The following is a 25,462-nucleotide window of genomic DNA, read 5'->3' as shown; positions in this document are numbered from 1 at the left end:
AAGACTCCTATAAAATTGTAAATTGCCACCCTCTTACTGTCATGATCAGTTTATGTTAAAGTTGTGGCCAAGTATAAGTCTCAGATATCCTTCCAGTGAATGGCCATTTAGTCAAGTCTCTTCCAGCCTATATTTGTTTAACTGATTTTTTGAAACCAAATATAGTATTTTATAGCCTGTAAAATTTAGTCTTGATTGTCTTGGGCTGGCATCTTGTCTGTCAAGTTTGCTTTGAGTCTGTGTTTGAGAGTTGTTTATCACTTAAGCTGTTCCTGAAACCTCTGGGGCTCCTGCTGGCAGGCACATGTTCATGTAAAATGCCCTGAGCACTCAGAGTTCAAAGTTCTCTACCATCCCCACCTCACCTCTTCTCATCTCCTGACTTTCCTCAATTTCAGAAAGCCGTAAAACTTCCCAATGTAATCTCATTTTTGATTGACTATACATATTAGAGCACTAACTGCTCCCACTTCACCAGAATTTGAAGATTTGATGGCTCTATATAAAGGGCTTGAAATTGAAAATAACCCCCCCCAAAGTCCACTGTATATATACATATCCAGGGACAAAGCAACCAGAAAATTGTCTTTTCATTTTCCTAGTGGAGGATCAGAAAAGCATTTGTTAGTATCAGATGTCTGGATTTTTAAACACTTCACACATACACACACGTGTGCACAAGCACAACCTTGATCATGTACTTAACATGTCATGGGGTCTACAATGTTTGAAAATTCCTGTATGTTACAACATTTGATATAAATAGTGTTTGAGTACCTCCATTCCTTTTTAATACCATCCTTTTAATAATCATACACATACAGACAGAACATACACACATACATACGCAGAAGCAGAACCCTATTAATGCAGTGTCTTCAGCAAAGATGAATTTATAATTCAGGGATGAACAGCAAAAGCTCCCATCACAGCTTGTCACATTTACAGGGCAACAGAAACTGTAGCGCTTCTCTCTGACCTGGGAGTCTGGAAGCATTATAGTTTATTAGGCAAAGCTTTTACCATACCCTAATTTGCAGAGATGTTTCTGTCAGAGCAATACCAAAATGTCCTCTGAACGAAGAAAATGGGAATAGCTGTGAGCTTGTCAATCTTCAGTCTTTTAAATGGAGCATTTTACAATTTTGTTATCTGCTGCAGAACCTTAGAGAGGCAAGAGTCTGATGAATATCTTTCAACTCCTATTAAGATCAAACCCAGCCATGGACTTGAGGACACGGGGAGGGGGAAGTGTAAGCTGGGACAAAGTAAGAGAGTGGCATGGACATACATACACTACCAAGTGTAAAACAGATAGCTAGTGGGAAGCAGCCGCATAGCACAGGGAGATCAGCTCGGTGCTTTGTGACCACCTAGAGGGGTGGGATAGGGAGGATGGGAGGGAGATGCAAGAGGTAGGAGATATGGGGATATATGTATATGTATAGCTGATTCACTTTGTTATAAAGCAGAAACACACCATTGTAAAGCAATTATACTCCAATAAAGATGTTAAAAAATAAATTAATTAAATAAAATAAAATCTAAGCAAAGTGTTTGAACGTAACAAGTGCTCAATAAATTGTATTATTGTTATTACTATTACCTTTGGGCTAAGTATGGTCCATGTTCAGCAAAGAGTATAAATTAGTATAAGAAACATACAGCAAAGTTAGAATGAGCAGATCAGAGTTCAACCTTGCTCACAGGTATAGATCTTATGACCCTTATAGCTGACATCTTGCTTATTTAGACCTATTGTACTTACTTGCCCCTTCTTAGCTGACCTCCTTGGAAACGACCCTTTGCTTTCCTAGGGACTCTAGCAGACCTTTAATTTCCCTGGTTTCCCCTGCCAGAACTATCTAATTGTGACTGTCACCTGGAATTCCGCAATGTTCTATATTACATCATAGGATCAGCAAAGATCTCTAGTCATGAGAATGTTCACATTGCATGACAGTCACTGGATTAACCTGTCTTAAGAATAAAGAATATTTCCTACCCAAAAAAAAAAAAAAGGTCCAACTCAGCAGTCTGTACCTCGTCAACCGTCATATTCATGAAGAGCAATAGCTCACCTTTGAAACCGTCGAGATTAAGTAAGATGTTGGCTAGATAAGGGTTACTGCGTGGGAGTTGAATATGGAATGGACTCTACTGGCAATTTAAAATAATGTGGCATTACAATATGTTCCATTTTTTCCCCCCAGAAATGTAGACTGAGGTTGAGAATATAGTTGCAGAGTTGTAATTACTGCACTTGAAATTGATGTGGATATGAATGCAAATGAAAGGAAAAATGAAAGATTTTTTTTCTCCCCAGAAGAGATCCCTCTTTGCCTATCACTACATATCAGACTGAAGAAACAAGGATACCGCTTCCCCAAACTTAATGCCATACCTTATCCAGCTAGCAACACATTCATTCAAATTAAGTTTTAAAGACAAAACTCCAATCAGCAATCCCAGTCAAGGTGTTACTTCAATCAAAAGATTTTTTTGAAGGGCGGATTGATTAAGGAATGGGTTTATAAATCCAAATAAAGAAGTAGGGTAGTAAAGTAAAAAGTAATCCCTCTGGGACTTAGAATTGATACTTTTAGGGCTAAAAACAAGGAAAATTTTTAAAGATCAAGTACTCCAAGAGTGCAAAATTCTTAAAGACCTTAACAATTAATATGGCTTTACTAGTTAATTTCCCCTTGGACCAGCCCTGTTCTCCTCCCTAAGAGAATGATTGCTTCTCTTAACTGAAGGCAAACTGATGTGGCTTTTGCGGGTGAGGAAGAGAATAAGCCAAAAGGTACCACCCCCTCCCTAAAAAAGATTCCTCAACAGCCCTTGGCATTTTAGCCTTTACATTTATGTTTTGAGTCATTTCATCTCGCCAAAGTCTCAGTAAAAATGGATCGATCCAGAAATGCTGGCACTCATTGACCAGAAATTCTCAAACTTTATTATGCAGCAGCTTGGTGATGGGGAGCTTGATGCTGGTACAGAACCTTGGGCCCAGCCTCAGAGATTCGGACTTGGTCTGTCCGGGGTGGGCTCTAGGGTTTTGCCATTTAAACAAGCTCTTCAGGTGAAGCTGATACCTGGACCACATTTTGAGAAACCCCGCCCTTGTCTATTTTAGCAGGCCACAGTCACAGCGTATTTTAGAAAGAGGAAGTACAGAAGTGGAGAAGCAGGGAGGGTATAGGAAGGAACAGGGAATAGGAGGCGATGTGGAGGGCCTGGCTGGAGTGGCAGGGATTGATTTAGGGCAAAGAAGGAAACACTTGACAGTTTAGAAAATAGACCAATTTTTCAACCAGATTTTTAAATAAAGGCTATACAAATTTTCACCCACAGACAAAAAAGTCCACGGATTTATGAATTAGAAAATTCCATCTGCACTCATAATGCTCCCCACCTCTACCTACCACCACACACACACACACACACACACACACACACACACACATCATTCACTGCAGTTGTTTGGCCTACTAGATTTTAATTTTCCTTGTCTGTTGGAGGGTCAACTATGTGTGAGGCTGTTTTCAAATACTGTGTCTACATAATACTTCACATCCAGCTGAAAGCGAGAAAAAAATCAATAAAACCAGTTGCTTGAAATCAGGTGGACATCCCATCCCATTCCTGTGACCCCTGAAAGTTTACAGATTTCAACCTTTTTTGCCACTGATCTTTGTTTAAGGTTCACAGTAGTTGACCTCAGGCAACAAATTACCCTGATAGTGACGTGCCCAAGGGAGCAATTTTTCCTTCTCCTGGTCAGTGTTCCAGCCTCCTTGTGTTGATGCTCTTGATGTGGGGATGGTGGGGGAGAGGCATTTCTTACCCCCTGACCTCTATTCAGCAAGAGCATCTTTAATTTTACCTGCTTTATTTGAAATTATGTAATTTTAAAAAGTGAAAATCCTTCCAAATCATAGGGAATGGGAGAACTGCTTATTTTTCTTTCTAAAAAAAACTATAATTGCTAAAGTAATATAGCTTCATTGTAGAAAATTCAGAGATGAACAGCAAAGAAAATAAATATCAGACATAATAGAAATAATTCCTGTTAACCTTCATGCATATTTCCTTTTAGGCTTTTTGTTTGTTTCTGTGCATGTATTACATATAATATTTTAAAAATCAAAATGGCATCATACTTCACTTACAGTTTTAAAACTTTATATTGTGAGGATTTCCCTATATTGATATGTATTCTCCTGTGATTTGAAACGGCTACAAGTAATTTCCCAGGCTGCTGATGAAATATAATTTATTTAACCATTTTTTTCTTCTAGCTATTTCGGTGGTATTTAGTTGGTATAATTTCTCCATATTGGAAATAATGCTCCAGTGAGCAAGGCAGTATATCTTGTGCAAATCTATGATTACTCCTTAGGGCAAATTCCTAGAAGTGAAATTTCTGGAACAAAGGTTATGCAGTATTTTAATGCTTTGGAAACGTATTGTCAAATTGCCCTCCAGAAATAATGTACTAATTTACACTCACAGCAGCAGTGGGTGAGGGTGACCGTTTCCTGTACCCTTGCCACCACTGGAAATTGTTAGTTTAAAACATCTTTGCCAATTTCCACTTAATATATAATGATGACAATTAATTCACTGCAAAAAGGTCTTTTTTAGAACCATTCATTGACTTCTAGCCCACATTGCCTTTGATAATCAAATATAAAATGAAGTCGATTCTTGGTTTATGCACTAGACTAGTGATTGACAAACTTTTTCTTTTAGCAGATAGTAAATATTTTATACTTGTGGGCCATATAATTTCTGTCACAGCCACTCAGTTCTGCCACTGTAGTGCGAAAGCAGCCACAGATAATACAGAAATCAATGAGCATGGCTGTGTTCCAACAAAACCTTATTTGCAAAACAGGAGGAGGGTGGGATTTGGCACGGGGGCTGGAGTTTGCTGGCCTCTGCTCTAGATATACTGAAAACTCATTACGGGTTAGCAGCTACTGTCCTAGAAATTGTAGGAGAGGCTCTGGTGAGCAGAGATATAACAGAGTATGACAGTGAGATGACAAACAGATGCATAGGTGCTGAGTCAGAGAACAGGACAGAGCAGACTCTTGAAGGCCAGGTCAGTGTTAGTCAAATGAAAGCAGGAAGGTTTGGAAAGTGGGGGTGGAGAGTGGAATGAAGGGCATCCAAGGGAGAGAAAACAGTATGTGCAAAGGCCCAGAGGAATCGGAACAAATTCAAGAAACTATGTGTAGTTTCCTACAGAAGGTGTGTAGAGCTTGGGTAGCGTATTAGAGTTCTGCAGAGAAATAGAACTGTGGGCGTGTGCGTGCATGAGAGGTGGGGAGGAGGGATTTATTATGAGGAACTGTCTCACCTGATTATGGAGACTGAGAAGTCCAACAACCTGTGGTCTGGGAGCTGGAGACTCAGGAAGCCAGTGGTGTAGTTCCAGTCTGAGTCCAAAGGCCTCAGGAGCGCCAATGGTATAAGTCCCAGCCTGAGGGCAGAAGACCAATGTCACACCTCAAGCAGTTGTGCAGAGAGTGAATTCTCCCTTCTTTTGCCTTTCTGTTTGAATCAGGCCCAACAGATTGGATGATGCCCAGCCACAGTGGGGAGGGCAATCTGCTTTACTCAGTCTACAGATTCAAATGTGACTCTGAAACACCCTCACAGACACACTCAGAGCTAGTATTCAACCAAATAGCTGGGCGTCCCGTGACCCAGTCAAGTCACCATAAAATTAACCATCACAGGTAGAAAAGCAGGGAAGCTGAGTGGATCAGACTATGGAGGGCACTGCAGTCACATCAAGGGATCTGCACTGTCTTGAAGGTGCCGAGGACCCGTGGGAGGATTCTAAGCTAAGAAATGACATGATTAGAGTCTGGTTAAAAAAATTCTTTGGTAATTGTACTATGGTCATAGATTAGTATTAAGGGATGCTGGCTGAGTGGTATACGGAAACTCTGTACTGATTTTGCAACTTCTCTGTGAGTCTAAAATTATTTCAGAATCGAAGGTTAAAAATATCCTTCTGGCAGCAGCGTGGAGGATTAAGTAGAGAAGTAGGCTAGAGGGGGGTATGACAGTAATCCAGGATGAAGAGGGTCTGAAATAAGCCAGAAGCAGCGGGCACAGAGACAAGGGGGTGATGAGAGAAATTAGGAGCAAGCAGAGGCAGGACTCAGTGACTGGCTGGATGAGTTGGACACAGAGCCATCACAGGGACCAGGCTAGCATTAAGTGACAATGTGCCTTCCGTGGTAGGAGAAAAAAGGCTGATTTTTAGGTGAATGTGGAATAAGACCAAATGTTTGTGAATGTTTAGAGAAACCGAATGGCTTCCTTCTAGCTGGATAAGATTTTCAAGTGAATGATAATTTGGTCTCTCACCGTTTATCACAAGGAAATACACAGCATTACTACTGCTTTCAAGAGCAGAGATGGCCAGGCTGTTAATGTGTGCACCATGGATTTATGTCTGACTTGGGAAGAGTAGGGGGGAGTCACTAGACCCTATAGGAATGCACTATTAGTCAGGCATGTGATGTCTCATACTACTCTGAATGCTTCTTTGAAAACAGTTGAGTTTATAGAGCAGCCTTAAGAAAGATTCATGAAGTGTGTTGTGTTATCCAGTATCAAGTGTAGTTCTCAGTGGCTCCCAGCCTTGGGTAAAATCCTGTAATGTTTTTTCCCTTTATCATTTCATCAAATGCAGCGACCCTAAAGATATCAGCTAGATTGAATAGAAGGTTATTCTTCCTCAGGGAAGACATCTAGAAATATGCTTTATAAAGCCATTTCTTGGGGGTTATTTTTCTTCTCCTTTAATTCATGGCTGGCCATACGATAAGATGACTGGCTGAACGTGAAATATTTAGATGTTTGTTCCATATAATATTCCAAACTGGCTCAGTTTATAGGCTGAATTTATTGAATTAATCAATTATGTTGCTGTCATACAATTATTTTGCTGTCACCCACTCTAAAAGTATCAACTTTTCAAATAACACTCCTAATTCCTTTGAAAAGTTCGATGCAGTCTGTCTTTTAAAGGGTGCCTCAGAGCAGTTAAGAATGCAAATACATACTAAAAATGTAGATTCTGTATTTCACATTATATTATTAGATGTATTTTTCAAATGATTTAAAATATTAGAGGAAAACGAATTCAGAAGCTATCAATATTGTTTCCCAAATCTCAAGCTTGGTACTAATTAAGAATGCTTTCTGTCTGCATAGGAGTATAGATGCTATGGAGAAAGCAAAATCAGAAGGAGGAAGAAAAAATCAAAATGAAAGAAAGCATAGTCCGGGACCTCAAGAAAGCACAGGCATCTTATCTGCCTATATAGGAGAAGAAAAATAGAACTTTGATTTCAGGGTCAAGTGAAACACAAATTGAATGTTTTGAAAGTGCTCATTTAAATGCTAAATAAGAACATATTTATAAACATCCACAGTTATGATGACACTGTTTTCCAAGGTACAAAAAGATGATAAATTTAATCACTAAATGTCCGCTGGATGAAAGCCCAGGCTTCCAGGAATGCTGCAGCCAACAAGTGGAGTTTGTATTTCTCAATCTTGTTCCAGGAGCGCCTGACCTGGGTGATGACTTTGACTGACTACTCAGACATGTGAAAAAAAGAGCAGTGGAAGTTAATCTGCTGGGTAACACATTTGCTTGAATTTTTAACCAGAAATATCTGAGTCTCCATCTCCTACATCACAGGCTTCAAGGAGACACTTCCTAGGCAGTACTGACAAGTGCAGTATTGAAACCTCTGCTGTCCTTTGGCTAAACTTTAAGACGAAACATGTTTAGAAGACTCACAAATAAGCCGACCCCAAACTGGACACGATGAGTGTCTCCTTATCTTTTCTCACCAACTTATAGTCCACCAAAAACAGCAATAGTTTGCTTCTAAATAGAAAAAAAAGAAATTTTCTATTGGGTCATCACATAATAGCTGCGTTAGACTAAGCAGTAGGTTTTGATCTTAGCAGACCAAGAGGAGGTTTAGTTGTACACTTTTGACTACTTAACTCAAGGCTTGCAAAAGGAAAACATTCAAAAGAACCCCCAGTGAGTCAGCAAAGACTTTAAAAAGATTGTGTATATTTTCTAAAGCATATTTTAGAAAATCACGTACAGGGGAAAAGTGTATATATAACATGTACCCACAAGAGCTAAATTTAAAAAATGTGCGTAGCAGTGAACACATGCATAGCATATGGATGTGGCTGACGGAAGAGTTCCTGGCTTCCAATCAAGACACCACTCAGAGCAGATGCACCGTCATAAATTTGAGCTACACAAGCCACATCCTCACTGGTCAGTTTCCAGTCAGTTGTCTTCGAATCCAGTATGATTGATGTACACTGGAACTCCAGCTTCCATTTTGGTTGGAGGGAAGAGAAATTACTCTATGAAAAGGCCAAAGCATACACATTCGATCCCAGACAAATAAATGCTCTTTCATTCCTTACCTCTCCCAAGACATTGGCAAGTCAAGCCCCTGGCAACTTTTCGTTTCAGCTTTTTTGCCTAACAGATTTTGCCCAGCAATCTGTCATCTGATTCCAATAGTAGGGTAAGGATGAGCAGCAGTCCTCCGTAGTAACCTCTGCAAATTTTTAGGATTAAATTATACTTCTCAAGAAGGTTAAAAATTTCTGAGTAGAATGTCAGGGTAACCCTTATCACTCTTCCTTTCCTGGCCAAAAAAAAAGGACTGCTTTTATTTATTTGCTGGAGGGGATGCTTGGGTGTTCGCTTGAAATCTTGACACACTTTTAACATATTTGCAAAATATGTAAAAATTTTACAATTCAATATTTTATGACTCAAATAAAATATTTAAATCACCTCTATATGGACCAACGGGTGCACTAGTTTGTTAGTGTTCTCTGTTGACTGATTCAATAACCAAGAATCTTAAGATAAAAGGTGCAGGATGTAGCTGGACCAACCAGCAACGGGCAAAGTGTCCCTTCTCAACAAATCAAATAGATGGTCATTTTTGGTCCTTTGCTGGATGGGTAGGTAGAGCAGATGTTGGGAAGGAAGAGTCTGCTTTGCAAAATCCTTTTGACAATAATTCGATCACTCTGGCAGAATTGAATCTGCTAATTTGATTCTTAGATTTCTAGGTGGTGGAACGGTACCAGATGCCTCACAAAATATTAGCATCCCTGTTTCATGGCTCCTCATCCTGTTCACTCCTCTTTGGGGAGCTTCAAATTAAATTAGATGCAGTTGCTGAGTGAAAGATTTCTTTCATGTTCCTATTTAGTATGAAAACAATAGCAAAAATAAACATTCAATTTCCTAACTTTTAGGAATTCTTCCTTTGGTTCTGACTTCCTTTTCTTTTTTTTTTTTTTTTGATGGAAGGGTGGCAGTTTGCTCAGGGTACTGTTTTAGAGACAGACCATCTGACTAAAGGGAGACAAAAATTCCCTGGGGACCTATTCACCACCTCCACCCCTCCAGCAAAACTCACTAAATGCGCCTGGGGTGGTACTTCTTGCAAACAATTTGTCTCCTCTCAAAAATTACATATAAGTATGTTATTTTCTCTCACTCTGACAATTTTGCATCACATGCTTAGTATTTGATGCATTTTAGTGAACTGGACATTAAGACTAATGACTTAATTTCCATTGCTCAAGGAATTAAGTTATCATTTGTGGGTTACTAGGTTTCAGAAGAAAAGAGAAGACCCTTGGGAAAAAAATGGAAGTTTCATCCCTGGTCTGTATTACAGCTTCTGACATATTTTTAGATGCCAACAAGTAGTGTCAGAGTAACAGCTGTTAAAATGACCCTTATTTAATGCCCATAAAAGAACGAAGCTTTCCACAGAGAGCTTTGTGTGCATACTTGGTTGATAATCAGAGCATCTGATTCCCTTTTCTCCTCCTCCTTGAGTTTTCTTTTCTTTTATTGCAGCCTGGCAAGTGGCAAAGAACTGCTGTTTTTCAGCTCACTGCAGTGGAATAATGGGCAAGAGGAACGTACCCTGTCAACAGATCAAACAGTCATCTTCGGTCCTTTGCTGGATGGGTAGAGCAGATGTTGGAAAGGAGACCCTGCTCCCTTTGTGTCATCAAGCCTGTGCTCAGATGGCTCAGACTCTGAGAGGATAACTTAATTTGGAGTCTGTTTCCCGAGTTATATTTGCCTGTAGGTACAAAGTACTCTAAAGGGCAAACCTGGAAGGTGAAGACTGGAATAAGGTCTTTGTTTTGGGGCTTTTAAATCTCTAAGTCATTAATACTTCATTGACTACCTGTGGAATAAGAAATGTTTGGGTAGGCTGGTTCTAGCAGAAAGTATCTTTTCCCTTCAGATTGGTCTCAGTGGCGCTGCCATTTCCTGCTGACTCAGAGAGACAAGACAGAGTGCCAGACTGTCATTTAGTTTAACTCCATGGAAATGAGGTGAGGGAATCTGACCATGACTAACCCTTTGTATCCAGCAAAAGAACACAGGGCAATCAAGGCAGGCTGCTGCTGTCCTAGGACGGACTGTTGCTGGGTTTGCAAGATGTGCTAGGCAGGCAGAGAGGGAGTATACAGACACACAGAGGTGACCAAAACTCTTATAATTCATTCATTCAGGCTTTTCCTTATGCCAGCATTGAAGCACTTCCTTGAAGGAGGCTGCCCTAAAGACAGCTGTGGCTAGCTTTCATCACCAAGAAAAGGTAAACAGAAAAACTGACCCACCAGCCAGTGGACGAATGACTGCAACTCTCCAGGGAGGACTAGCTCAATTGACTATTCCAGCTGCTTTCCTTTCCCAATTTCTGCGTGGGTGTTGTCCACACACATACACACACCTTCATCCCCATAGGTATTGCAATTCTCCTGCTAAGTTGCCCTGTACAGGACTTAGAGGAAAAAAACAAACTAGCATCCAAATAGACTGAGCACTCTCGCTCTCTTTCCCCACCTGCCTCCCTCCCTCTAGTTAATTCTTAAATTGCCTAGTTTAAATGAACTTATTTAAAAAGGTATCAATAAATTTATTTCGAGTAATAACGGTAACACTTTTTATTTTCATTTGTAAAATAGCTTCTCAAGTCCATTATAAAAGCACATTTCACATGTCAGTCTTGCAGATAGATGTTAGAATTTCCTGGGCTAACAAAAAACATTTTTGTTAGTCTCCGCACATTTACTATAGTATGAGTAACACGTGTCACAATGTGGACCGGTCATCACGTGCACCCAGCCCTGAAGGTGTAGAATATGGTTCTGGGTTCATGGGCTAGATTCGAAATTTCCAGAAATCTTCTTGCTCACCGTCCAATTTGTATCAAGCACCAATTTAATTTCTTTCAGGTCTCAGGCCTGTGGCTTCACGCTAATTTGCCAGGCTGCTGGTGTTGTATTGATCAAGTAGTTATATTCTTAAGGACTTTTCAACTAATAGCAAATTTATACTTATTAGTTAGCTCCGTGGGGTAAGAATACTCAGCGTGTTGCTCAAGTTTCAGTTTAGCACTTCATTTTGCAAACTCTTTTACGGTGCTATCTTTAGAAATTATTTCTCACAACAGTCCTGGGAGATGGGCTAATGCTGTGGGCCGGAAGCTATTTCGGTTTTAGAAAGGGTACATGATGTGTCCCGAGACAGCGTCAGCGCCAAGGTTAGAACTCGCAGTTCCTGGGGCTCAGGCAGCCAGGCCTTGTCACCCGTCGGACGTATACACCCCCTTCCTTTAATTATGTTAAGTTCTGGTGCCACTGCAGAGTCACAGATTAAGATAAAATCACACAGTCTAAATGGAAATGGAGTCCAGTCCGTAAAGGCAGCCTGGCATTCAGAGGCCTGAGCGGCACCTCATTGGGGTGGACGCTCCCATCCCTTCAGGGTCTCTGAGACAAAAGGCTTCCCCAGAAGCTATTTCGAGTCTTCTTCTGGGTCTGGCTGTTTGAACTGCAAGATCGTTTAGTTCAAACCCTTGTTTTGCAGAGAAGGAAAGTCAGGTCTGGAGAGGCTGACTTGTCCGGGCCTCAGGACAAAATCAGGTGTCCTGATGCTGGCTTCAGCACTCCACCCCCTAGACACCCCTGTTTCTCAAGACGGGCTCCCAAGCCACTGTCCATGGAGTTAGAAAGTGAAGAGCGGTATCATCAGGCAAGGTCCACACAGCATGAGTTTGGGATGTTTCCTGGTTCAAATGAAACCCAGAGGTTGACATAGCTTGTTGGTGAGATTAAAGTAAATTGGGGAGTAATGGTCTCTATTTCACCAAGTAATGTTACTTGTTGTGTAACTAGAACTAAGTCTACAAAACTCAGAATGAGATGGACACTTCAAATTGTTAGTGTAGATAGCCAAGCCAAACCAATTATCCAGGCCTCCAATGGAACTTTGTGGTCTGAATGCCAGGGATAATAATTTGTTTTCTAAGCAAATTCTGCTTCTTCGTATCGTTCATATGTAAAAATGTTGAGTGAGACGACCTAAGTTAGAAAAAATAAGCCTATGCAATATACACTTTTGAAAACATATTCTGGGAACCAGGATTTCCCACGCTTCAGTCATTCACATACAACCATCACCATTTTTGTGTGTTTCCATTAAACTGATATTTTTAATATAAATAAATGTATGAAAAGAGGAAACTTTATAAAATTATTTAAAAAATGGTAAGCCAGTATCATTTGCATAAAAATTTAAAATAAATTTGGAGTTATAAAATTTTTTAACATTTACCTGTACCCCCATTAGAACCATCTCATGTATGATCAGCAGTGTGTCTTAGGAAACACTGATCTACGTCAGCAGTTATCAGTATTTGGGAGGATGAGAAGACGTGACTCAGGAACCATTTATACTCTTTAAAACAATTCAGAACTCTTAAAGAAATCTTATTTATGTGAGTTATGCCTATAAATATTTGCTATATTAGAAGTTAAAACTGAGATGTTTAAAATATATATGTATTAATTCACTTAAAAATAATAATAACCCATCATGTGGTAACATAAATATCATAAAACAACTATGTTTTCCAAAGCAAAAAAAAGTATATTAAGAATCATAGCATTGGGACTTCCCCGGTGGTCCAGTGGTTAAGACTCCGCCTTCCAGTGCAGGGGCCGCGGGTTGGATCCCTGGTTGGGGAAACTAAGATCCCACATGCCTCAGGGTGAGGCCAAAAAATTAAAAAGAAATAAATAAATAAAAATAAATTGCACATTTCAAAAGAAAAAAGAATCACGGCATTGTTTTACATTTTTGTAAATTAATGTCTTGCTTAATAGACACCTGTATCTGCAATCACTGTTGTGATAACGTTGTTTTGGTTGAAGTATATGAAAAATATGTGACTTTACACAGATACGTAGTTGGAAAAGAGAAGTGTACTTTAATAGTGTTTTCACATAATTGTAGATATTCTTCTTTGATACCGCACCAAAGCTCAACAAGATATAGAATCTGAAATCAAATCAATAAATTTTTACTTTAAAATCTACTGGTTTACCTTCTATCTTGAATGAATTTTTTACCCATGCATGGTTTTGAAAGCATACTTTGGTCATTTGGAAAATATTATTTCACTAAGTTATGCAGATCTTCCAAATCTTGGCACATTTCCTCATATAATATTTTAAAAATTGCATTTTAAAATATCATCCCCAGTCACATTAGGAAAATCTCTCAGCATTGGAAAGTTGTTAAGCTCATGATGGCAGATATGAGTTTTCCAAAATTCCAATTTTTCCCTGATAGTTCCAATTTTATTATTGGCAACAAATACTGAAAAACATAGTTTTTTTCCCCTTGAGTTGAGAGGTCCACTAGTTCATTTTCAAGAAAATGTCCTCAAATACCAGTGTCCCAATAACCATTGTTTGTCTGTAAGTCAAACTTCATCAAATCAAAGTTGGCAAGTGTGTAAGCTGGTGTTCCATGAAAATGGCCACCAGGTCAGCTCACACCTTAGCCATACAAGACAACCATTGTACTTTAGTACGAGGCATACATACTTTATGTGTGCATATCCCATTTCATCACACAAAATATTAAAAATGCATATATTCAAGCATCAAGATTTAACAAAATTAATAACTCTGACTTCTTCATCCAGGACATTCTTGTGAAGCTGGCAATTGTTTTTACCATGAATGCATGAAAAAGACAATGACTACAAGCAAAGTTTGGTGCCACTGCCTTGACTGGTACTAACGGGCTGATGGTTTTACCTACCATTGCTTTAATACCATCAGTGCAAAAGTCAACATTGAAAAAAAAGGCAAATAATGTCTCCATCTTAGTATTACTGTGAAAATAGTTTTGATCTCACAAATGCCCTTGAAAGAAGCTTGTTAAACTTCAGGATCCATGGCCACACTTTGAGATCTGCTGATCTAGAACAACTCCTAATTTGTGAAGGGTAAGGGGACGGAATCTGATATTTATTAATTACCTTATAGACACTGTGTTATGGACTGAGTTGTGTCCCCCCAAATTCATCAGTCGAAGTCCCAACTCCCAGAATGTAACTGTATTTAGAGATAAGGTCTTTAAAAAGGTAATTAAGTTAAAATGAGGCCATTAGGGTGGGGCCCTAATCCAGTATGGCTAGTGTCCTTATAAGAAGAGGAAGAGACACTGGTTGGTGATCCACATGTGCCCAGGGGAATGACTATGTCAAGAGGCAGCAAGAGGATGGCCACCAGCAAACCAAAGAGAGGCCTCAGAGGAACCCAGCCCTATTAGCACCATGATCTTAGACTTCCAGCCTCCAGAACTGTGAGAGACTTCTATTGTTTAAGCCACCCAGTCTGTGGTATTTTGTTATGGAAGCCCTAGCAAACTAATATGCTTTGCTATTTAGTTATCGTAAAATCTTTGATGTACATATTGTCATCCTCATCTTATGGAAGAGGCAGCAGAAGCTCAGAAAAGATGGGTAATTTCCCAAAGCTCATGCAATTAAGAGAGAAAAGAGCCAAAATTTGAATCCAGATGTGACCAAGAAGTCAGTGGTCACAGAGCCAGTGCATGAGTGAGCATATAGGACCCATGGCCCAGGGCTCTGTCTATGACAGAGGGCTGCCCTGTAAAAGTGAGGATGTTATTTCCTACTAATGATCCTAATAAACAAGAAACCTGAATTGTAATGAACAATTTCTACTACTAGCACAATATAAATACTGCCCTAATTAGTTTGCAAAAATTTTCTCTGCTCTATGGACACTGTAGATTTAAAAAAATTATTATTAAAAATAGATAGATACTAACGTGACACAAACACACGATCTTACTACAACTAAGAACTACAAAACCAATCAAACCCTACTTCCTCTAATAAACATGTCTGTAGGAGCTAATACCGATAACCCAAAGAAAAAAATAAATGATTTAACACCTCCTCCTTGAACCTGTGGCCTCTTTCTGCCTGTTCCTGTAATGTGCTATCGATTGGTGAGTTGGAAGGCATGCTGGTCCAGCAGCCTGCTGTCTATGGGAGGATGACTTCTTTCCCCACTTGGTGTCTCTGTTGACCCCTCAGGAGGTGTGGCTGAAAGTTCAGCATCAAATGGCTTTTAACACCTAGGTTTCATCCTGGAATCTCCCTCATGTCTAGTAGTAATGAAGCAATTGGGTGTCCTGCCATAATAAATCTGAGTCAAAGTAAAGCCGATGCTCCCTTCCTTCCTGTGAGCACAGAGTGTACTGGGGTTTAGATGATGATGAGGTTTTTGTGCCGTGCCCTGATCGGAGGAAGACCGGAAGCTCCATCCTCTGGCAGAGAGCATCTCTAAGTGCTTTCCCTGTGCTTGGCCATTTGCGTTAGAATTTTGACTGCCAAGGATTTTAAGCTTTGTCCGTGAATTTCTAATCCCTTCTTTCGAAATTCCTGCTTCAGTTAATGTCTTATATTTTATGCATTTTGAATTAATTCGATAACTGTTAAAGGGGGAAAAAATGTGCACACCTACCAAGTACCAAGCATAGCATTAGACTCCAGGGGTCTTAGGATAAACAGGAGAGGGGTTTTTGCTCTCAAAGAACTTTTACTGTTTTTTGTTTTCACACACACACACAGAGTATTTTATTTTTATGAGATAAATAAACTGACACCAAGCATTGTAAATGGATGACCACAACAAAAGCAACAATGATTGCAATTACCAAACACGAAACACACTCATACTATGTCATGATATTGACATTCAGTCCTTCACTGTTTTTTTTTAAGGTTCTTTTAATTCAGAATACCACTGCATTGCTTTACTCTATTTTATTTATAGTATTTATGAGTATCAAATAGTATTTATTTATTTATATGCTTACTGTCCATTTCCCCAACCAGCGTGAAGCTCCATGAAGGCATAGATCTAGTCCGCTTTGCTCACCACTGTGTTACCAGGTACCTGAAATAATGCCTGACACACTGTAGACATCCATAAAGACTGAGTAATCTACAGCTAACAAGCATTGGTACAGTGTACTGAATAGGTCTGAGAACATTACATCTTTTTTCCTCTAAGAATACTAATCTAATGACTGAGTTCAAAAGAATGGACAGAAGCTCACCTTGTACACTTAGATTTTCTTTTCTTTTCTTTTTTTTTTTTTTTTTGGCTGCGTTGGGTTTCCACTGCTGCGCGCGGGCTTTCTCTAGTTGCGGCGAGCGGGGGCTACTTTTCGTTGCGGTGCGCAAGCTTCTCATTGCGGTGGCTTCTTTTTTTGTGGAGCACAGGCTCTAGGCGCACTGGCTTCAGTAGTTGCAGCACGCGGGCTCAGCAGTTGTGGCTCGCAGGCTCTAGAGCGCAGGCTCAGTAGTTGTGGCGCACGGGCTTAGTTGCTCCACCGCATGTGGGATCTTCCTGGACCAGGGATCGAACCCGCGTCCCCTGCATTGGCAGGCGGATTCTTAACCACTGTGCCACCAGGGAAGTCCCGCACTTTGATGTTCTTAAAAGAGATTTTGGAATATCTGTCGAAACCCATCTGAAGCTGCAATGGTTTAATGGTTGGAGTGATTTCCACAAATTCTCAGTGGAGTAAAATGCTTCCCCAAGAATCCTTCTGACTTAGTTCATTTGGGCTGCTATCACAGAATACCACAGACTGGGTGGCTTAAACAACAAACATTTATTTCTCAAGGTTCTGGAGGTTTAGAAGTCCAAGATTAAGATGTCTGCAGACTCTGTGTCTGCTGAGAGCCCACTTCCTGGTTCATAGGTTCTTTTCACTGTGTCCTCACATGGTGGAAGGAGCAAAAGAGCTCTCTGGGGCCTCTCTTATAAGGGCACTAATCCCAACCATGAGGGCTCCACCCTCATGACCTAATCACCTCCCAAAGGCCCCGCCTCCCATCACCCCAAATCACATTGGGGTTTAGGTTTCAACATATAAAATTTGGAGAGACACATTCGATTGCACCCTTTGTACCACCTCCTTGAGTTGAAAAAGTAGAAAATGTTTTCTTGTGGGTTCCATACCAACTCTTTATAACCTGGTATCCAAAAACATCTGCTGTGACACTCTTACCCTGAATGACACAGAATTTAAACAACTTGTCAAGTGGTTCTTGAGGAAAATCTCTGTGGAGATTATCTTTACCATTTTGAGAAATTCTACAATCAGAATTGGCTTCCACCTTGCACATGACTCCCGTGGTAAAAATTCTGTCTCCTGAGGCACCTCCTCTTCACCCTCTGAGGAAGATTCATCTCCCCATGATTTATGGTCTTGGAGTAAGAAAAACATCTGTGTTGAGTGGCTTGATTCTACACTCCTGGACCTTTGATGTATAGCCTTGAACGCACACAGAACAGGCACATGCACATTTGTGTGTGTGTGCGCATCGTGCGGGTTGGTGGCGGAGTGGGGGCTGGCCCTTTGCAGAATTTGAACCTGCACTGTAGTTTTCCTGTGTTTGGCTGACCCAGGTGGCAAGAATACTTTGCATTCATGATGGCTTTGATTGCTGAGCATGTTACTGTTGAGTTTTATTAACTATGCCCTTTTCTTAGACTGTTAAATGTGTCAAATTTGGTGTAGTTAAGAGGCACTCATCGAAATTTTTTTAAGGTCTCTTCATAGAAGATGCTTCCATAGCATGTCATATAAAAATTTTCCCAAGTTTCAGTGTTGACAGATGGTGCTGCTCTGCAATATAAGCAGCAATGTCCTCACGAGACTATTGATTTTTGTTTGTGAAATATAAATCCCTAAACAGTGACTGATGGGCTGGTGAGAAGTGCTTCTTTAATAATTCAATAATTTCATTAAAGGATCTGGTCCTAAGTGAAACAGGAGTGGTGACAGGCCTGACTGTGGACTGCATTTTAGTCTTGTATAAAAAACAAGACCATGGTTTCCTTTGTTCATGTTTAGCTATGTTGTTTGCTTCAAGATAAAGTCTTTCAGTACATGAATTCCAAGAAATAGAGCAAATAACATCAGTTCTTCAATGTGTCTCAGGGCAGCCATTTTAAGCTCAATCTGCCCCAATTCAAGGCAGTGGCTTGGTTCATTTGCTTACTAGGTAGGCTTGAACATTGATCTATTTTGCCTGCTGCTCTTTAGTTTTCTTTTTTCTTAGCAGGCTCTCACTTCAGTAGAGAATGGATTGTTTGTAGGCAGTAGAAGCTAAGATGATTCCAATACAGAACTTCATTACAGCCAAGAAACACATATTAACCAAAGTCATCTTCCTCTAATGTGCCAGAAGCAAAGACCAACAGAAACTCTAAGAAACAAGTAAAGAACCTGTAACTAAATCAAGGAAACTCCTAGAAACACAATTAACACTAACCCTAGAGTATCTTCCTGCATTTTTATATTTATTATCTAAGCAAGACCAAGTCCTACAAAATCAAATTGATTTATTTTACCTTTATTTACTTCAGAAGAGATTTAAACCATCAGCAAATTCATGTATTATGCTTATATTTACAAAGGAGTTATATACCTAATGTTTTGTACACGTTGTTATCTTATTAGGGACTCCTACATTGTTGTCAAACAGATGTTATGCCTCTTAAAGTAATACAATTAAGAGTCACAGAGTAAACACGTGTACAATTTATTCTTTTTGGTAAGTCTCAGAAAAAACAATTTTGATATGTTAATGGATTCTCATGGGCAAGTAGCTATTAATTAAATAACCCATGAGACTGAGCAGTGAAATGTCAATGCAAGGACAGTCTACTAACATTGTTGAAGGATGGTAATTAACTTACAGTCTTTAGCAGTGGCATAGATATTTGTGTTTCATTTTGTAGATATTTGTGTCAGCTATACCAAATTAATTAAATTAAATCAGCAATTATTTAGTAAATCTCTACAGTTTGCACAGTGCTGGACTAAAAATTTGGAATAAAACAAAAAAGTGGAAGACATGCTCTAGATTCTCAGAGAAAATATAGTGTAGTTTGGAGAGGTGAGACATAAGTAAATTTAAAATATAACTGTTGTATGTGTCAACATATCAGGAATGTTTTAAGGCATTAAATCATCCTCAATTATTTACTATTTTTCTCATCATTCATCATGACTTATGATCATTTGTTAAGAAATATTAGCTAGGGAAAAACAGTGCTGGGGTAGGGCCTAGGGATATGAAGAAGGTGTAAATCCTGGCTTCTACGCGGGAAACCAATGATTTAATTTGGTAGACTGATTGCTAAGTGACATCTCTGCCAAAGCAGAAAGTCCCATGAGTGGGAAAGGGAGGGGGAGAGAGCTGAGGACTAGGATGTTCTGACAAGTTTTGTGGAGGAGGAGAACTTGCAGTACAGGTAGCATATGACTCCACAGAGGAGGGGGAGGTGATGGCTCAGGTGGTGACGAGGCAGGAGCCAGCATCATCCCGTGGTGTGGAGGGCGAGGCTGGAGAAGAGATTATGTAACTGGGACCATATTACGTAGATTCGAACAGTTGAAGAATCTGGACTCGGCTGTCCTGCGGAGCATACAACAGGATCAGAGTCGTCTTAGGGAGGCTGACCAGGTGGAGGAGCACCAGGTGGGTCTGTGGTAGGCAGCAGAGGCTCGAGGAGGCAAGTCTGGCTGGGAGGCCCTTATGAGGGGATGAGACAGCCACATGCCTTCCTAAACCAGACCACAGACATCATCAGGGAGAGGACAGCACCTTGCTTTTCGTTTGTTTGTTTTCTTGTTTGCTTTTCCTGATACATGCAGTCCATAATGTATAATGCAATGTAATAACCCCTTGTAGGACCACTAACTTATGAGCCATCTAAAGACAGGTGCTGTCCTTCGCCACTGAAAACTGTATTTGGCCTCCTGGAACAAGAGTGCCTCGGGCTTCCCTGGTGGCGCAGTGGTTGAGAATCTGCCTGCTAATGCAGGGGACATGGGTTCGAGCCCTGGTCTGGGAAGATCCCACATGCCGCGGAGCAACTGGGCCCATGAGCCACAACTACTGAGCCTGCGCATCTGGAGACTGTGCTCTGCAACAAGAGAGGCCGTGACAGTGAGAGGCCCACGCACCGCAATGAAGAGTGACCCCCGCTTGCCGCAACTAGAGAAAGCCCTCGCACAGAAACGAAGACCCAACACAGCCAAAAATAAATAAATAAATAAATTAATTAAAAAAAAAAAAAGACTGCCTCGTGAATAAGGCAAGTCAGAGAAACCTAAGGAAACTGAGCAGAGGTCACTCACTAGTGAGGTGATAAATTCTGTGACTATCAGGGCCTAGTCACAAGCAATCATTATTGAATTACCTGGTAATAACAACCCGGGGAGAACAAAATACACAGTCTAAGCACAATGCAAATGCAAATTACTAGCTTCCTGGAGAGACGATCAAAGAAAACTTAGGTTTTAATTAAACTGTGACCAAGTTAATTGAAAGTTACTGTATTGTGTGATAGATAATTATCAACTAGAACGGTATTTATTTTGCTGCAGTAGTATCCTGACTTCTTTATCTCCTTTTCCTTTTCAGAAAATGTACAAGTCCTTTTAACCTTTTAGTTACAGTCATAGGCCAAAAAATTACGTTAGCAGAATGTATTAAACATTCATTTAATTAGAGCACAATTGGGGAAGGCTGAATTCTTTTTTCTCTAACTATATTTTAAATTCTCCAGATAAGTTTTACTGTGGCACATCTACTTTTCTTTTTCCATGAGCTTTTTGTAAAATGTGATAATAATAGTAACTAATGATGGTAACAATAGTAATGATAGCTGTCATTTCTCTCCATCGTCTCAGGATCATTTTGTGCTGAGTGTTCACAACTGAGTCATAACTGTCTATGTTAAAGGATTGTTCCTAGGTTTTATTTATCTTGGTCAGCAAACAAAGAAGCCTTTTAATTCAGTTGGGTTCTTGGCTGATCTGTCTCTCAGTGTGATTAATCAATGGGAACTAGGGGCCCAATTTGCATTTTCATTTAAGTCGATAGAAATGTTGAGCGCAATTGTGGTTGTTTAGAAGGGGTTAAAATGGGGTCACTGACTTAAAGATTATTTCTTCTTGTTTTTGTCCCTTAACTTTATTTTCCCCAGCAGGCTTTCTGGTAACTGATTCTCCTGGTTATGAAAGCCTACAGGGAGCAGAGAGGTAGGTAGCAATTTCTCTTCAGTAGACAGTTTCCATTAGTTTTGTTATTTCTCATCAACTACTGATGTACACCCACAGGTGATCTGAGTGAAGGTAAACGATTAGCAATTTGTTTCACTTCATGTCTAATACTTTCTCAAAAGCACTTGTGACCAGTATCTAATAGAAGTTTAATAGACGTCTAAAGTGGGAAGAAAATTTGGGAGCTACGCTGCTTACCTCCCGGTCCTTCCCTCCAACGCCCATCTAGCATTAGACATGATGGTACCACTTCTCTCCTTCAAGGTGTCCAAGCAGGAAGATCCTGCAACAGCCTCTAGGAAATCCATTTCAAGATTAATATCCCTCCTGGCCAAGAGAAGCCATTTGGTTCATATATAATCTGGTTCCTCCTCCTCGTGTTGAAAGCGCTTAATGACCGCATGTCTTCCTTCAGTAGGGTTGAGAGTATTCTGGCAAGATGCCATGATGGATGATACACTTGGTGACCTTCTGGGACTTTTCGCAAGGCACAGAAAGTAGAATGAACGGATGGCAAGGAGGCACGGAATACCCCTATTTGCCACGCCTGCAGTGGGAAGAGGGCTCAGGGAGGAGACGCTGAGTGATACTCCCCACTCCTGCTTCCCCCTCCCCACCCCATGGCCCCTTCCTCCGGGGAAGCAGCAGCAGCTGACACTGAACTTGGGGGCAGTGCTGGTAGCGGGGGACTGCATCCTCCACTTTGAAATCTTCACAGAAGGAGAAATCATTTAGGGAAAGAAGGAAAATCTCTCTCCTCTGTGCTTAGGAGTCTTTTCAGGACTCTGACCTCATTCTTGCCCATTGCCTGAGGTACCTCCTCTGACACAGACACGATACAAATTAGAGTACACTTCGTGTTAAATACTTGTGGGCATTTTTCTCATTTGTGTGCTCCCCAAAAAAGTTAAAAAAAAAAAAAAAAAAAGAACTCACTACATTTAAAGGGACGTAGTAAGAAGCTGTGACAGGTGAGTCAGGTGCTGGCTCACCTGGAAACTGCTCAGGTGAGGGGCAGTTTCTCTTCACTGTAAAGGAGCCTTGCTTACCAAAGCCACCCCCGTAACAAAGGCCACTTTCAGTCTGTGCAGAAGTGACCTCAGAATCGCGGGCAGGGGAGGGCTGCAGGCAACACTCTGCAGCCAGAGCCCAGTCAGCATTTGTAACACGTGTATCTGCAAGACACAGCGCCGCCGTCCAATCACGAAACAGCATAGTTTAAATCATTATAAAACTTTCAAGCTTCCATGTTTGTGCTCTCTTACACCGATGTTCCCATCTGTGAGGCGCCCTAACTACAGTGTACTGTGCGTCCTATCTTCCCTTCTAGGCTGAAAGCCGCATCACGCCGCTCCTCAGGACCCCCAGCCCCTGACAGGGTGTGTGGAAATGACAAGGCACTGGTTAAACAACTGAAGAAGGAATAACAGAGAAACTGCCTCTTTCTAGTAGGTTTACCTAGAAAGACTAGTTGATCCTTCTTTGTAAGAGTTTTACGCTAGTGGTTTCTTGGAGAAAAAAAATGAAGAAAAAAAAGTATAGGTTTTATTGAAGACTATTTCTAATGAAAGCCATAGCAATTTTTGGACTGAGAAAGGCGAGAAGGCGGGATGAGAAATATCTCACAAGGCAAAGAACATAATGAACCTTTCTGGGGTTTCGGGGGCTTTTATACAGATTGGTTTCTGTTGGGCGCTTATGAGCCAGTGTTTGGGTGGGGTGCTGGAAGAGTCTAGAAAGCAGCTCATTTCACTGCTCAGTGTGCAGGAGATTAGGGGTGTGAGGTACAAAGTCAAACCAAGGGGAAAATGCAAATGAAAATCACGTTTCCTTGAACACATTCTATAGCTCTTCAGTTTTCTGGCCGGCTTACCCTTGTGGCAGTTTTCTCTCTGGACCAATATGTCATTTATTTTGGTTCTACTAAGTCACACGCCACTGGAATGCGAGTGGTGTTCTTACCAACCGAGAAGCATCTGCTCTCTTCTAGACAACAGCTATTCTGTTCCGTCTCTCTCCACCTCCTGCTTCTTTCACTTTTCTCATAGATTTTCAATCGTATGCATTCTTTTCTCTGTGAATAAGAGACAGTAAACGCCTGAGGAATTATCTCTTTGGATACATTTTTTTTCTCAGGCATTGGAATTTTTTTTTAACATCTTTATTGAAGTATAATTGCTTTACATTGTTGTGTTAGTTGCTGCTTTATAACAAAGTGAATCAGCTATATGTATACATATATCCCCATATCCCCTCCCTCTTGCGTCTCCCTCCCACCCTCCTAATCCCACCCCTCTAGGTGGTCACAAACCACCGAGCTGATCTCCCTGTGCTATGCGGCTGCTTCCCACTAGCTATCTATTTTACATTTGGTAGTGTATATATGTCCATGCCACTCTCTCACTTCGTCCCAGCTTACCCTTCCCCCTCCCCGTGTCCTCAAGTCCATTCTCTACGTCTGCATCTTTATTCCTATCCTGCCCCTAGGTTCTTCTTTTTTTTTTTTTTAACATCTTTATTGGAGTATAATTGCTTTACAATGGTGTGTCAGTTTCTGCTTTATAACAAAGTGAATCAGTTATACATATACATATGTCCCCATATCTCTTCCCTCTTGCGTCTCCCTCCCTCCCACCCTCCCTATCCCACCCCTCTAGGTGGTCACAAAGCACAGAGCTGATCTCCCTGTGCTATGCAGTTGCTTCCCACCAGCTATCTATTTTACATTTGGTAGTGTATATATGTCCATGCCACTCTCTCACTTTGTCCCAGCTTACCCTTCCCCCTTCCCGTATCCTCAAGTCCATTCTCTAGTAGGTCTGCGTCTTTATTCCCGTCTTGCCCCTAGGTTCTTCATGACCATTTTTTTTAGATTCCATATATATGTGTTAGCATACGGTATTTGTTTTTCTCTTTCTGACTTACTTCACTCTGTATGACAGACTCTAGATCCATCCACCTCACTACAAATAACTCAATTTCGTTTCTTTTTATGGCTGAGTAATATTTCAGGCATTGGAATTTTAAATTGTTGTTTGTTCCCTTTCAGTTTTGATCTTCTATATGTAAAATCAAATGTTTATCTGTATACCGGCAAAGGCAAATGTAGTCTTCTGGAAAGTCTCTCCATATGCCTTAGATAACCATGAGTCACTTTTTAACTGCTGACCATTTCCTGTCACATTCCCTTTAGTTCTCAAAAAAATCAGGTAAAAAATTGTAAATAGTTTCCAGAGAAAGTGACAGGTAACACACAAGAAAAACAAAGCAGGTTTAATGTAAACTTACTCTCCCCTCTACTCTGAGAGCCCAAGGATAGACGCCTCAGCAAAATTCAAGGCGTTTTCAGCGACAACTTTGGAGGCGCAAATTCATTCCTGGGCTGCTGGTGTTTACTTGGAGTTTGCGGCTTTGACACCCATGTTCAAGTTTCATTTCTCATTTATTTGTCCATATGTTTTAGAGGAAACTGTGCGGGACTTAAAGTAACGGGGTGTGGGTTCAAGTGCAACTCCATGGCAAGTTATAAACCTCCGTGAACTTGAGTCTCCTCATCTGTAAGGTGCAATTGATACCTATACTACAAAGGTGTTAGGAAGATTAGCTGAGACAGCATATGGGATACCTTGGAATCAGCTGCTGTTCAATAAATGTCAGGTGAATTTTAACCTGCAATTACTAAAGCAAAGTCCAGAAATGAGACCCTAACCAGGATAATTCATCCTCGCACATCAATTTTTTGGATTCCCTGCATAAAGAGAAAGTCTCAGGATTCAATTATCTGCATAACAATTCAATTTGACTCTGTATCTTCTAAAGAAGCTTAACATTTAACAGGCAATCACATTCTTTCTGTAG

The 25,462-nt window shown here is 40.5% G+C and overlaps 1 protein-coding gene across 18 annotated transcripts in view; it reads left to right on the top strand.

Annotated features, from left to right (window-relative positions):
• Positions 1–25,462, top strand: part of SPACA1 (sperm acrosome associated 1) — a 204,110-nt gene that overhangs the window by 135,010 nt on the left and 43,638 nt on the right. Inside the window, exon 5 of one of the 18 annotated variants that reach the window (XM_059941661.1) lies at positions 21,532–21,583. The exons of 15 other annotated variants lie outside the window; for them this stretch is intronic. The gene's annotated coding sequence lies outside the window, so the exon portion shown is untranslated. Of the gene's footprint in view, positions 1–21,528; positions 21,584–23,024; positions 23,053–25,462 lie in introns of those variants that run through there. 2 more of the 18 variants (XM_059941660.1, XM_059941671.1) reach the window with 2 other exon arrangements.

This window comes from Balaenoptera ricei, chromosome 12, assembly GCF_028023285.1.
Source record: "Balaenoptera ricei isolate mBalRic1 chromosome 12, mBalRic1.hap2, whole genome shotgun sequence".
Lineage (NCBI taxonomy): Eukaryota > Metazoa > Chordata > Mammalia > Artiodactyla > Balaenopteridae > Balaenoptera > Balaenoptera ricei.
This window is presented reverse-complemented; position numbering and strand designations above follow the sequence as displayed.